At 38.8% G+C, this 14,120-nt stretch overlaps 1 long non-coding RNA gene across 1 annotated transcript; it reads right to left on the bottom strand.

Annotated features, from left to right (window-relative positions):
- Positions 1-1,030: 1,030 nt before the first annotated feature.
- LOC132348148 (uncharacterized) lies at positions 1,031-12,421 on the bottom strand. The gene is made up of 3 exons (XR_009497360.1): positions 12,277-12,421; positions 11,469-11,610; positions 1,031-1,108 (listed from the first exon to the last, which is right to left on the bottom strand). It is a non-coding gene; the product is annotated as an uncharacterized LOC132348148 (long non-coding RNA).
- Between the last annotated feature and the right edge of the window lie 1,699 nt (positions 12,422-14,120).

Genomic DNA, 14,120 nt, shown 5'->3' with positions numbered 1-14,120 from the left:
TAACCCTGAGGAATCTGGAATAAATGAGGAAAACAATCAAAAAGCATTGACCAATTTTAAGCCAAGAGTGAAGATTCTACGGCTGATGGGTTTTAGTGGTATTTTCCCCTGTAACAATAACCATTTTACTGGATTGTTCTGTGAGATCTGCTTTCCAAAATGGTATCAAAGTAGAACAATCTATAAAAGTAGCTTGGACTATTTATTTTTCTCATTATCCTTAGAAAAACACTCAGTTCAGAAAATCATGAGCTTGTAGTGGCTTGCTATTAAATCCAGTTTTATCTACTGATGATAGTTTCTTCTGTTTTAAAATAGAAGAGAGAGCTTTGATGATCATGGTCACACGGTATAAGTACTGAGGCCATATGCTGTCCGCTGCCCTTATTCAGGAGATCATTTGTTCACAGCTCCCATCTTTGCAACGTCTGATTATCTCAATTATTGGCAGTGGTTCTTAGAAAGGGGAGAACAGTCCTTCCATTAACATCTGAAGGAAGTAGCTTGCTGAGAAGCTCCACCCATCTATCAATCATAATGAGCCAGATCTCTTTTCAAAGGCATTCCTGCAGTGAGAACTCATTCAAGTGTCAAAGCATAGTTATAATGGAAAAGTTGATTTTTACCCTGGTAGTCTTGAAAGTCTGAGGATTAAACTTGATTACCCAGATCCTAATAAAATGTAAAAGCCCAGAATGTATCATGAATTGTAGAGAAATCCCCTAGATGGGGAGGGGGGAGGTAATGTATAACATATTAGAAGACCCTCAAACCAGTCATAAGAGAACCTGAAAAAAATCATTGAGACACTGTCAAGAGTGGGGATCAGAACACTGCTTACAGGGAAAGTGGCTGATGTTAGTAGTAGAACTGTCACCTTTGCCCTCAAGGATGATGAGGAATATCTGTATCCTCAGAGTAAAAGAATACAGGAAAAGAGCTATCCAGGGTATAAAAGGCAAAGTCACACAAACAGGCTGCAGACTTGGGTGTGGGTTATTCCTAGGGGTTTCTTATTTCAGTAAGGAGAGAAGGCATGGTGTGGATAATGGGTCATACCTGCTGGGGAAAGGGATGCATCCTCAGTAAGCCAGGTCTAGAGAGGTACCTGTGGAACAGAAAAGAAGCTACTCTCAATAAGGTCGACCTCTAGTTCAGGGGCAAGAAGTATGCTATGGTTGCCTCCCCTTAACTCTGCCCATCACCTCAGCCTGTCCACCCTAACCTGGCCTGTTGCTCAGGCCTACAGTCATAGCACAGTATCAGTGCCCACAATCAGAAAAAAGGCCCTCTGTTCTCATGGGTTTCAGGGCATGCTACACCAAAATATGACTCCTTGGCATACTGAATATTTCAGGCTGAAGGAATTTGAGAAATAGCATGTGTAGGAGGGACTTTCTGACCTTCCCCTGAAGCAAGTGTTAAAACCCTCATGTGAGAGGTACCCTCCCTCCCTATACCTGAAGAAAAGGAACATCCTTATGTGGACTAAAAATTTCTGCCTGCCATTTCAGCAAACAAACAGCAAATGTTGCCAGCCATCAAGCTGTCAGTCACTGCAGCTACCACAGTGGCTCCCTGAGGGGAATTCATGATGGAGTAAAATAGGATACTGGTCCTAGATAGTTAAGATGCATATCAAAGTAATAATTTCAGTGAGCCCAGACTCTTGGATCTTCCCAAGCATAGAAAGCACTAAAATCGTGAAGTTCAGATGTCTGTTTTTTTTGTGATTAGCAGTATTCTTTTGATGTTTGATACATTTTTTTTTTCCAGCAAAAACTCCTATATGTCCTCATTCCTCCCTTACCTCTTTGGAAGAGTTCTTCAGAGCTATCTGAGAGGCTGTCTCCTGGGGTATAGTCCTCTGTAAGGTCCACGAATAAACATAACTCTCAACATTTAGATTACACTTTTTTTTCCAGTCGATGATTTTGGTGACCAACAAAGGGACACAGAGCAGACTTCTTTCCTTCAGCTGAACTCTACAAGGAACCAGACCTTTGGTACCAGCAGAGGCTTTTTGTGCCTGTCCACCTTCTCAGAGAGTCCAGACAAATTTGAGTGGGTCTTTCCTGGGTCTTGGATCTCCCATTATTGGCTGATGACCCTAAGTTTTATTTGGTGATGTTAAGCTACTCTCTGGATGAGTAGGTTTTCCTTGAAACTTAGTTTCAAGAAGAGGTACCTGGGTTATCCTCATTTGAAAGACACTCTGTGAGGGGAACCACTGACTGAAACCACCCGCCCTGGCCAAGCAAGATGGTAACCCCTTGCATGAGCTATTTTACAACAGAAGGTCCTGGTAAGGAACATGGAACTAACAAGTTACCACCAACCGGAAGAATTCGGGAAAGGTCAAAAAGAGAGAGGAAACACCAGTCCACATGGCTTAACAATCTCCCAGAATCCTTCTCACTGGGATCCATCTTGGCTGAGTGATGCGTGCACCACCAGGAGGGACCCTGAGTCAGAATGATTGGCCAGAGACAGCCCAGAAACTAACCCCATTACCATAAAACCGGTGACTGTAAGCCATGTGGCAGAGCAGTTCTCCTGGGTTCCCTTACCCTGCTACTCTCTGCCCAGGCTCCCCCTCCTAATAAAGTCTCTTGCTTTGTCAGCACGTGTGTCTCCTCGGACAATTCATTTCTGAGTGTTAGACAAGAGCTCACTTTTGGGCCCTGGAAGGGGTCCCCCTTTCTGCAACAACTCAGTGGGTTATTCTCAGTTGAAAGACACTAAGAAGACTATTTTGGGGAGAAAACTTTCTAGATCTTGTGAAGGCTACATCCTTTGTATTCTCTCGTGGAGACGCCTCTTGCATCTTCTTGGTTTGAGTCACTATTAAGATACTACCCATCAATGGCCAGATGATAGATCCTTTAAATTAGAGAAACTTCTAAATTGGTAAATTTTTAGAGAGCTCTCATTATAACCAGCTGTTTTACTAGTACTTATAAAAAACCAAAATATTAATAGAAGGTCGATATATATAGTGGCTAACATGAGAACTTCCTTAGTTTAAAACAAACAAACAAACAACCAAAAAAACGGTTTGAGAAGCCTTATTTGTGGTCTGGGCTTTCCCTCAATGGGTCTTACGCATCCTAATAAAACATCAGATTAATTGTTAATTAGGTTGATTAAGAAGAAGCTGAGGGAAAAATCAAGAGACTTCTTCCCATAAAGGTGAAAATTTTAAAGGGACTTATCCCAACAGGACAGAAATCTTTAGATGGCTATTAAGAAATGGGATAACTAAAACAGATATTAAAAGGATTAAAACAAAATATTTTGATACAAAACTACCTAAGGTTAGATGGGCTAAAGGGATCCCTTATCAGTCCCTAACATTAAAGGACCCCAAACAGGTCTGCTCTATTTACCCCTTTATATATAATATATATTATATATTCTATATATATATTCTATATATATATATAGAATATATATATAGAATATAATATATATATATATAAAATATACATATTAAGCTGGAAGAAAATTACACTGGAGTGCCTAGCCAGAAATTGTTTGGGGCAACAGTTATGAACTAGAAAGTTTATAGTGTAATACCTAAGTTTTAAAAGTGAAGCTACGAGATCTCTAGTTATGTCTGTTTTTCTGTCTGTGTGTACATTATACATATGTATTAAAGTTAGCTTAGGTTTTGGTTTAATTGGTGAGGACATGTCTTTGGAGTCATCAATATGATGTTACCTGTATTATACCTAGGTTTACTGAGGATCAATAAGTTTATGTTATTTCTGTTGCAGAGTTTGTCAGAAAAAAAAAATTTTGGTATGATGATATTTTCATAAGTTATGAAATAAAGGTAAATGAGATAAGAGTTTTTCAGGTGAACTCTTTAGGAATAATTATATTTTGGGTATGTCTATCCAAAATAGTTTCTCCAGAATTTTGGCAACCTGAAACTTAGAGTTTTGCTAAGTTAAGTTAAATTATGGAATTTATTGAATATCCAGATCATTTTGAATAAGATAAAATACTGGAACATTGACTGTTAAACAGGTCTAAGTTTACCTACTTTTGTCTTCTTATGAGAGGGAAACTAAAAATGTTTGGGTTTATTAGACACATATTTTGTATCACATTGAGGAAAGAAATTTTGCTATAAGAAGATATACATTTCTAGAGGTTATGGAATACGCTTATTTTGACAATCAGGAAATACTGGCATGACAAACAGTTCAGAATTACTCATTTCTCAGGTTTCACTAGACATTAAGATTTTTAAGGGTTAAAATTATAATATATGTAATTAAAGCTACAGGGATAATAAGAGAAACATTTCAGTATTCAAAGAAAGTAGAATGTATGTTTTCAGGAAAAGAAGGTAGGAGGAATGGAAGTGCATTTTGTTAAGGGGAAAGAAAGTGATTTTGTCCTAAAGCTGGTTATTTCTAAATGGGAAAGAAAAATAAGAGATAAACTAATATAGATGCAGAAAGTTGAGGAAGGTTTGGTAGAAAGGGAGTCCTGAGTTTTATTCCTGGTCAGGCTGGATTTGGATTGAATTTAATTAGGTAAATGAATTTTGTTATTGAGGGTGGGCTGGTGCAGGACTAGAGTTTGGTTTTCTCTTTCTGTTAAGAGAACAACGTTTTCTTAGAATGTTGACCTACTTTTGATAACAGAGTGTGAGTTTCTATGCCTTCTAAATGATCAGTATTTGCCTTAAAGATCTTTTATTGTCACTTTGGTTGAATGAATAAATATTGTTTAATAAATTATATGGGACTAAAGAACTGATAAATATGATTTATAATTTTATGACTTTTTTTCTGAAATATACTGGCTTTTAATCTTTGTTTTCCAGAAAAATCTTTCCTCTTATATTAACTGTGACCTACAACAATTTGATAAAGTATACTTTGTAAACAATGATGAAACATTTATCTTTTTCTCTCTACCTGATCTATCCAGAATTTGGCTTCTCCAGCTGGCTCCCCTGTAGATGTGATGGCTTAACCAACCAGATTACAACTAGTTATACTAATCATTGTTTTCATTTGACCTCTCTTTTTATTTTCAAATTATTTATGCCTTGTGCCTCGCTCTGCTGTACTATGACTTTATTAATTTTATTAAGTGTATTACTTACATTCTGTCTATTTTATAAGATTGGTGTCTCTTGCATTATCAAATGTGTAACTAGGCCTCCAACAAAATTATTGATGGCTAAATGTCTTGAGACAGTCAATCATGTATTCTATGTAGATAGAATAATTGTAATACTTTAACTCTAGATATGGGAAGAAGCATCAAGGGAAAACATTTCCTGGATCATAATAGACTTAGTAAGACAGGTGACCCAGAGCATTTTAGGTTATCAAAAATGGCTTAATCCAAAAATTAACATATTGAGTTATCAACAGAATCCTCACCTGGTCTAGGAATGAGCCTTCCTATTGCAGTGGGACAAATTGGTCATAAAATGCTTCCCAAACCTTGGTGGAATTTATGACCAAGAGGAGGCACTGTGGACAAAAAATATTGCCTGCCATTTCAGTAAATAATGTTGCAGCCATCAGCCACTGCAGCCACCCCAGTGGTGCCCTGAGGGGGATGCAGGATGGAGAAAAACAGGTTACTGGTCCTAGATAGTTAAGATATCAAAGGAATAATTTCAATGAACCCAGACTCTTGCATCTTCCCATACACAGAAAAGCACTAAAATCATTAAGTTGAGATTTCTGTATTTTGTGATTAGCAGTAACCTTTTGATGTTCAGCTACATTTTTTTTTTTTTTTTTCAGCAAGAACTCCTATATATCCTGGCTCTTCCCTTACTTCTTTGGAACAGTTCCTCAGAGCTATCTGAAAGGCTGTCTCCCAGGCTATAGCCCTCAGTAAGGTTCCCAAATAAAACATAACTCTCAGCTTATGGTTGTGCATTTTTTCCCCAGTGGACACATCTCTGAAGACAAAGAGACACAGAGAGAAATCTGAACAAACAAGCCTTATTAAGTTTTCCTGAATTTATTACACTTAGCTCATACTCTTTGCCCTACCATATCTTTCTTCAACTTTCCACTGGTCATCAAACCTAACATAAAAACACTCAGGTTTAACCATTTCTTTGGGTCTTCATTTCCTTATGAAGACTCTTGGGTCATGTAAAACTTATATAATAAATTTGTATGCTTTCTCTCCTGTCAGTTTAATTTTCAGACCCAGTCAGGAACTCTAAGAGGATCAGGTAAAGGAAAACTTTTCCTCCTTTACACAATCATCTTCCTTATCAACTCCCTAGCCTCTGTGACCACTCCCTGCCTTCTACTTTAATCCTGAGCACTGCTTATAGTTTCCTAGCTAAATAGGTCACTTCATATCTGTTCATTTTGAGTAATACTGGTCTCCCCAACTCTACCTCCCTGACATATCTTTGCTACCCTTCTTCCCTTAGCAAATGTCTATTTATTTTTAAGCTTCCACTCAAAAATTTTCTCCAGAGAGCCTTTACTGACCTCTCCTTACATCTGCACTTCAGGGTTAGACCTCTGTGAATCCTATCACTGCATTATTAATTTATTTATGTGTCTCTCCTTTCAGACCATGACCACTTTGAGGGCAGACAGAGACTGTGCTTTATCATCTTATACTTCCAGGGTCCAGCATGTGAAAAGGTACTAAAATTGAATGATGTATTACCTATACCACCTTGAGCGGCACCAGGTTGGTGGCCAGGAAAATATTTGTCTCACATACAAGTAGGATCTGAACTGCTTTGATTATCACAGTTGTCTCTAAAGGCACATTTCTTCCTAAAGCCCACTATTATAGACTTGAATCAAGGGCTCCCAAGAAGAACAGAAGATTTTCCCCCAACGGGATTAAAGTCTGTGCAGATGGAACCAGGGAATTGAAACTGTCCTGGCACTGGAGCTATAAAACACATAAAGAAATTTTAGTGAAATGGTAGATTCAAGGATCCAAATTAGAATATACACACTTATCATTCTAGAAGAAAAACCTCAAAACCTTGAAAGCCAGCATGGGAAAGAAGACCAAAATCCAATTTGCAGTGATTAAGAAAATGAAAACCCAAATTGGCAAGTCCACAGAGACAGTCAGTTTAAGTCAAGGACTCTTAAGACTCCTTTTGGGTAAAATCAAACAATGAAAGTCTCCAACATCATACTCTCTGATATAAATCCAAATGGACTGGCCTCTGGACTCTAGAAGGGAACACACATACACACACACTCATATACACATATACACATCTTCAGGGAACAAGGAAAATATAACTCAACCCAGGGTTAAAAAGAGAATATATTAGGTTAACCAATATGTTAGCTGATAAGAACCACCAGAAACCATAAATATTACCTGCACTGATATCAATTTTAGGCCAGAAATTTGATTTTAAAGTCACCAGTGACCCACAAAGACAGGCTCAGTAACCAACCCTGCCAACAAATAGTAGAACCCACTGTAACCTCTTCCCTCACGTTACTCTTTTCTAAATCAGTCTCAAGAATACAGTTAAGTGATAGAGCTTGTGATTTTGTTTCCATGAAGACTGGGACATGAGTTCTTAGCTTCTTCTCTAGGAGGAAGGACTAATAAGGTTGCACATTCCCCAAACATAGTGAAGGCTTTAAAAAGTTCTGGGGAGCCAGAAAATATGATAAACGTCCACTACACATATCTAACATATGTATTCTTCAAAGCCACCCAATGAGGAAGGTATTAGGTTGGCCAAAAAGTTTGTTCAGGTTTTCAGGAATAGCGTATGTAGAAACCCGAACGAACTTTTTGGCCAACCCAATATTACCTTCCAAAATTTCCAGATTAAAAAAATAAGGCAAACTGGGACAGTAACTTGCACAAGGTTATAGAGCTAGTAAATGGCCAGTAAAAGAATCCAATTCACGGCAGACATCATCATTCTCCACGTGGTGTGTGTATGTCTGCCAAGGGGGAAACCCAGAGTCTACACTGAAAAGTTATCATAGAGAGGAGGAATCAAAGAGAATGCTGGGAAAATATTATGCCTTGTCTTTCCCAAACTCCCAGGAGAGCCAGGAGGTGGAGCCTCTACCTACCTTAAATAGAGTCAATATAGCATCAAGGAGCTGCTCAGTTACCCAGCAACTTTGTGGGTGCATGATCAGTGGGCGTTTACATGAGTCCACCTCCCACTGCGCACACATCTGCATGCATTTTTCCTTACACATTTGGGGATAAACATCTAAAATGCAGAAGGATTAAATGCTTTTTTCTCTACAGTGGGGTAGGAGTATGTGGATTAAAAACATTTGGCAATTTTCTTCAGAATATAAAGCTACCCTCACCTTCCTCATCTGAGATTCTGAAGTCCCTGTTATGGACTGAATGTGTGTTCTACCCTGCCCACCCCCCCGAATTTAATGTTGAAACCCTACCCACAAGTGTGATGATACTAAGAGGTGAGACCTAAGGGAGGTAATTGAGATTAGATGAGGTCAGGAAAGAGCTGCAACAAAAAGAGAGCCTTCTACAAGGCAGGAAGCAGGCCCTCACCAGACACTGGATATGTCTATTCCCTGACCTTGGACTTCCCATTCTCCAGAACTGAGAGAAATAAATGTTTGCTGTTTAAGCCACTCAGGCTGTGATATTTCTGAAGTAAGCTCCTTTTTCCTTTAACCACAAATCAACGTAATTTATTTATATACATATATCACCTGCCTGTTTTTCTGCTTGCCTCTATCATTTTTCAACAATAACAGCTGGGCTGAGAGTTGGGAGATGTGATTTTAGTCCTGTCTGTGTGACTCCAGACAGGTTACTTCCCTTCTCTGTCTCAGGCTCCTCAATAATAAGAAGAGGGGAGGGGTGGAGAAGAGACAATGATCTCTACTCACAGTCTTCCACATTCTGTAATTTTTTTCTTGTCCTGGCTAACTCACAGAGCAACTGGGAGGAATACATGACATAAGGCATTTGGGAGTGCTGTGAAAATTTTACAGGATCTGAATAACGTAGCATTATTTAAATGTACAACCAGCTGATCGATTTTTAAAAATTCCTAGACCATTGTGGGCCCAGCCAAGCACTCTCATGCCCCCAATAACTATGTTAGATGTTGATGATGGGAAAAACTTCAGAGTAGAGAACACAAGGTGAAGTAGAGAGGGTGTGTTTGGAAAAGGCCTGTGATTTGAGCCCTTCTGTTCTTGCTCTCTAGAAATGATAATTGCGCTTCTGGCTCCAGCAGGGACAATCCCTGTTTTGGGGTGATTTGCAATGAAACTTTGACAATAGTAGAAAATTGCATTTGTGTCTTTCTTTTCAAACATCTGGTTCCCAGTTCATCCCACACTCTAACACTTGTGAAGAATGATAGGAGCAGGCAGATAAGCCATTTTACCAATGTGACAATGTGGATCTTCATTTTAATTTAGTCATCAGGATTGATAGGATTTTTTTCCTGGTAGCAAAGCATCAGGCTCTTTTGCCTGTGCTGGTTTTATACTAGATTGAACCCCATTATCCCTCATGTTGTATTAAACCCACACCTTTACAGAGGGAAAAACCAGTTTGTCTTGGATCATTTGCAAACCTTGTGTTGAGAGTAGCCAGTTATTTTCTGAGGTGACCTCTCAGTAAATATTTAGAAGTGATTGTGTCATGTGTCGATTATGGATTCCATTTAAGCAAGGCTGACATTTCTAAAACTTGGAAAAAGTACTAAACCCTTTCTAAGAAAAATTACTTTAAAAAATAAAAGTTCCTGTAATAAAGAATTCAAACCCCCAAATACACATAAGAATTTTTTTTTCTTGTTCACCCTAATTAAGGGCATTAAAGCAAGTCATGTGGCTCTGTAAACAATTCCTATATGTAGGAAGAGTTTTGAACAAAATTGAGAATGAAAAAGAGAGAAACTGTTTTAACCAGAGGTGACTTTCTTTTCCTTTCCTTTCTGGATCATCCAACTCCCATCCCTTACTTCCAGTACTCTGTAGGCAACAAGCCTCAAGCTATGGGTATATCTACCTGTAATGTGTATAGAAACAGTCTCTAAAACTCAAGGATATATTTATTAAAGAGCATTCTCAAAAAGGTGAAAGTGCTTAGGTTGAAGGAATCAATATCTAAGGGTACATTTTCAGGGGTTGACTAGAGAAAAACTTTTGTAAATATGGAGGATTTCCTGGTGCCCTTCAGGTTACTCTTGATAGGCAATTGTTTGTTTTTCATCATTATCCCCATGGGATACCCAGTGGTAGCAAGAATTGGGAAAGTTCCTGCAGCTCCTGCCCCTGGAGAACCTGGATCCAACTAGAGGCACAACAGTAGCAAGGGTCCTTGGGCTGAGGCCAAGATTAATTTCTCAGAAAAAGTAACTTGTCCAAGGTTGTACAGCTAGTAGTGGGAGAAAGTTTAAATCCAGATTTAGACACCAAATTTCATGTTTTTTCTACAAAACCATATGCCTTCACTTGTATGACAGGGAAACACCTCATCAATGCTACACTATTTACCATTAATTGTCCTTTAATTGATTCATGACTGTTAGACTAACCTTACAAGAAGCTTGTCAACTCCTGGAGAGAAGGACACTATCTTATCCTTTCCTTCTATCCTTCCCCACTCACATGACAGCAAAAGAACACTCACAAACAAGAATAGGGTTGAATGCAGTATGAACAGAGTAGCTACAGAATATGTGAGAATGGGATGCAGGAGCAACATAAAGGAATTATGAATCAGTCTGAGGAAAACAACTGTCAAATGTGAGTTTGAATAGGGTTGTGAAGAACAGAAAAGACATGAATTGGTAAAAAGAGGGAAGGGGGTAATCACAGGCACAGAAATACCCCCCAAGAACCACAAAAAGGAAGGAGAAAGTTTACGCAGGAATTCACGTGTCTAGCTTCACAGAGGCATCATCAGGGCTGAGGGGGCTGGGTTAATTTGATTCCAGTTCCAAAGAAAATGTGATACACCATTTTGTAAAATGAACGTCATTTTGTAAAACATTCACACTTCTTGTGCTTGAGTGGATCTGATCAAGCCATTCAGGATAGTGTATGTTTCTTGGTAAACTTTTCTATCAACCTGTTAGGAGGGACTCAGCATCTGCTAACTATGTGTGATGTGTTGTTACACTGCACAGAATGTCACCATTAAGAACAAATGGTATCAGCTGCCACCGTGCTGCAGAGTTCCATTTTACAAAATGATATGCCATTATTAAGCAGGGAAAGATATTGATTTCTCAGTATGCTTCCTGCTTGTTCAATTGCTTGGTTACAATAACAACAACACTGTGCATTAAATACTCTGAGGAGATACAGAAGGTTTATCCTTGGGTCCTCAATTATGTGGGACTTGGTCTTTGTCCTAGCAAATAATCAAACCCCCAACACCCATCTTGATTATATTTCCTTAAAAGGAAGCTGGCTTTTCATTTTCCTTGTCAAAAGGTTTAAAATTAGAGAGAGCACCTCATGTGGAGTTGGGATGACCATGTGGGGCAGGGTGTGGTCTGGAGGAAGTCAGGTCTGCAGGGATAGGTCCCAGCTTTACCACTGATCACTGTGTTGCCTCAGGGGGTCACACCACCTCTCTGGTCTTCAGTTTCTCCCTCTGCAAAGAGAAAGGTTTGCACTAAATAGTCTCTAAGATCTTCTTGAACACTAAAACTATATTATTTTCCTGTGCCTTAAAGAACAGTTTTTTCATTCAGTACATATATATTTAGTGCCTAATATGTGCCAGGTATTGTTCAAAACCCTAGGGATACAGTAATTTGAAAACAAACAAACAAACCTGCATTTCTGGAGTGTAGCTTCTAATAAGTGGAGATAGAGAATTAAAAAAAAAAGTAAATGTATATTATGTCAAGTGGCAGTAAGTACTGTGAAGAGGAATTAAGCAGGACAAATGGGATAAAGTGTGGGATTCTGGAAGTAGGGGTGGGATAGGAAGTGGGATGCCAATTTATTTGGGTCAGTCAGGAAAGCACTGGCTGATAAGGTCACATCAGGGCAGAGAGCAGAATGAAGTGAGAAAGTTAACTACACAGGTATCTGGAGGAGGAGCATTCTAGGTAGAAGGAACTGCAATACAAAGGCCCCGAGGCAGGGGTGTGCTTGAAGTGCACTAGGAATCTGTGCTGTCTCCAAGTGCTCTGGCTTAGAGGGACATCCAGAGGCTCATCTGGATGTTGCTATGTTCCCTAACTTGCCTTCTGCTCCTGCTGATTTGAGCAATGTTCTGGGTAGCATTGGGAACATTCTGGAAAATGCCTACCTTTGAGTATATGGGAAGTCCACAGTTGTCCTCTCTGAAACTTGGTGCACTAGAGAAGAGGAGAAATCTCCTGGGAGTTCATATGAAGCTGTAACCTTCCCTCAAGTAAATCAAGTCTCCTCTTCACAAATAGTAAACGTTATGAGAACTTTTTTTTTTTTTTTCCTGAAAAAGACAAAGTTGAAACTTAATGTAGTTATATCTGGGAGGAAAAGCTAAAAGCAAAATCTGATCTGTGAAGGTGGGAATGGTCCTTTGTCTAAATGTCTACCATGATGAGAACATTTGTAATTACAGCCACACAATCACCTTGTAGACACTAAATAGCTTAATATTTTTAATGAGTCTCTTTGAAAATGAGAAACCCCACTGTATTAAATGAGCCCAAAAAATGTTATGCAGTTGTGCTGAGGCCTAAAACAAATTGCAGACAGATCCCATCCAGTACGCTGTAATATTAAGTGCCACATTTAGTAGAATAAGATTTTGACTACCTTGTTTCCAAGCATTCTTAAGAAAGACTTCAAATAACTCCAAACACAACACCACAGGGTTTCCCAGACAGGGAAACTGGATGGCTGACCACATAAGGAATTCTGAAAAATCCAATCTCATGTTTACATCTCTTCTAATTATCTCAACTTATACTGATAGCTCTCTCCTCTGTATTTCTACAGTTTAAAAATCATTAATTTATTTAAGATTCCTCTTTAGAATATACCAATCACTGCTGTTGGGAAGAAGATACAAAGAAGAACACTTTATTTTTCCCTTTGGGTATCTACCCTCTGCCATTGCCTATACATAAGGGCAGCATGAGTTTAGGTATCACGAGACTTGCAAACCAAGTTCTGTAGGAATATAGAAATGAGAGGAAGAATTGCTATTTAAGTAATCAATAAAGGCTTCATGAAAATGACAGTGTTTTTGATGAACCTTGAGGTAAGGACTCTCCAGAAAAATGAGAGAGAAAGTGTTGGTAGAACTGCAAGGAAGATAACATGGAAAGAGTAACAAACTGGAGGACAAAAGTAGTAAAAGGTAAGAACTAGAAAGTGTGGTGAGAATCAAATAATGCATACCCTTGAATTAAAGGTGATAAGAATTTGGACTTTAAACTGTGGGTAACTGGGTAGCCTTTGAAGCCTTTTGAGCAGAAGTTACATATAGATTAATATTGCAGCAGTGTATATATTTTAGAGTAGAAGGAAGCTACAAACGGAGTCGACAGACTTAAGAAAATCAATTCTAACTTAAACTAGATTGGTAACAATGGTAATACCAGAGAGAGGAGATGAAGAACAACTCTGACCTATACCAGCCATTCTAGGAAAATGTTAAAGAGTTTACCAACTGTTTTGTGCAAAATAGTCTGGGGCAGCGGTTGTTTCTTAATTTTTCCTTTAATTCCCACATCTAGCACAGGATTGATCACAAAAGATATGCTCCATAAATAACCGCTGATTGGCTAACACGAAAAGAACTTGTCTTGTGTTAGCCTCTTCAATGAGCAATAATAGAGGGCATTCCCTCTATTCCACCCGAGCCAGAGAATGGGCTAGAGCCACAGTCTCATCTGTCACATCGAGTCACAGCTAGAAAATTCCCTCCATGAAAAATCCAAAATAGTGGCCCATGCATACTAAAAATACACGTCAACATCCCTTACCCCACTTCCTCCTCTTTGCGGAAGCAGAATGTCAGGATCCTATGCAGCATAGAAGGCTTCTAAATTAAATTTCAGAGCAAGCTATGGTGCCCCACTCATGACTATGGTCACATAACACCAACATTTTCAGATAAGAAGCAGAAGTACTCATCTAACATCAGCATTTTTAGCTTAC

Source organism: Balaenoptera ricei, chromosome 14 (assembly GCF_028023285.1).
Source record: "Balaenoptera ricei isolate mBalRic1 chromosome 14, mBalRic1.hap2, whole genome shotgun sequence".
Lineage (NCBI taxonomy): Eukaryota > Metazoa > Chordata > Mammalia > Artiodactyla > Balaenopteridae > Balaenoptera > Balaenoptera ricei.
The sequence above is the reverse complement of the archived record's forward strand: the minus strand, read 5'-3'. Positions and strand labels throughout refer to the sequence as shown.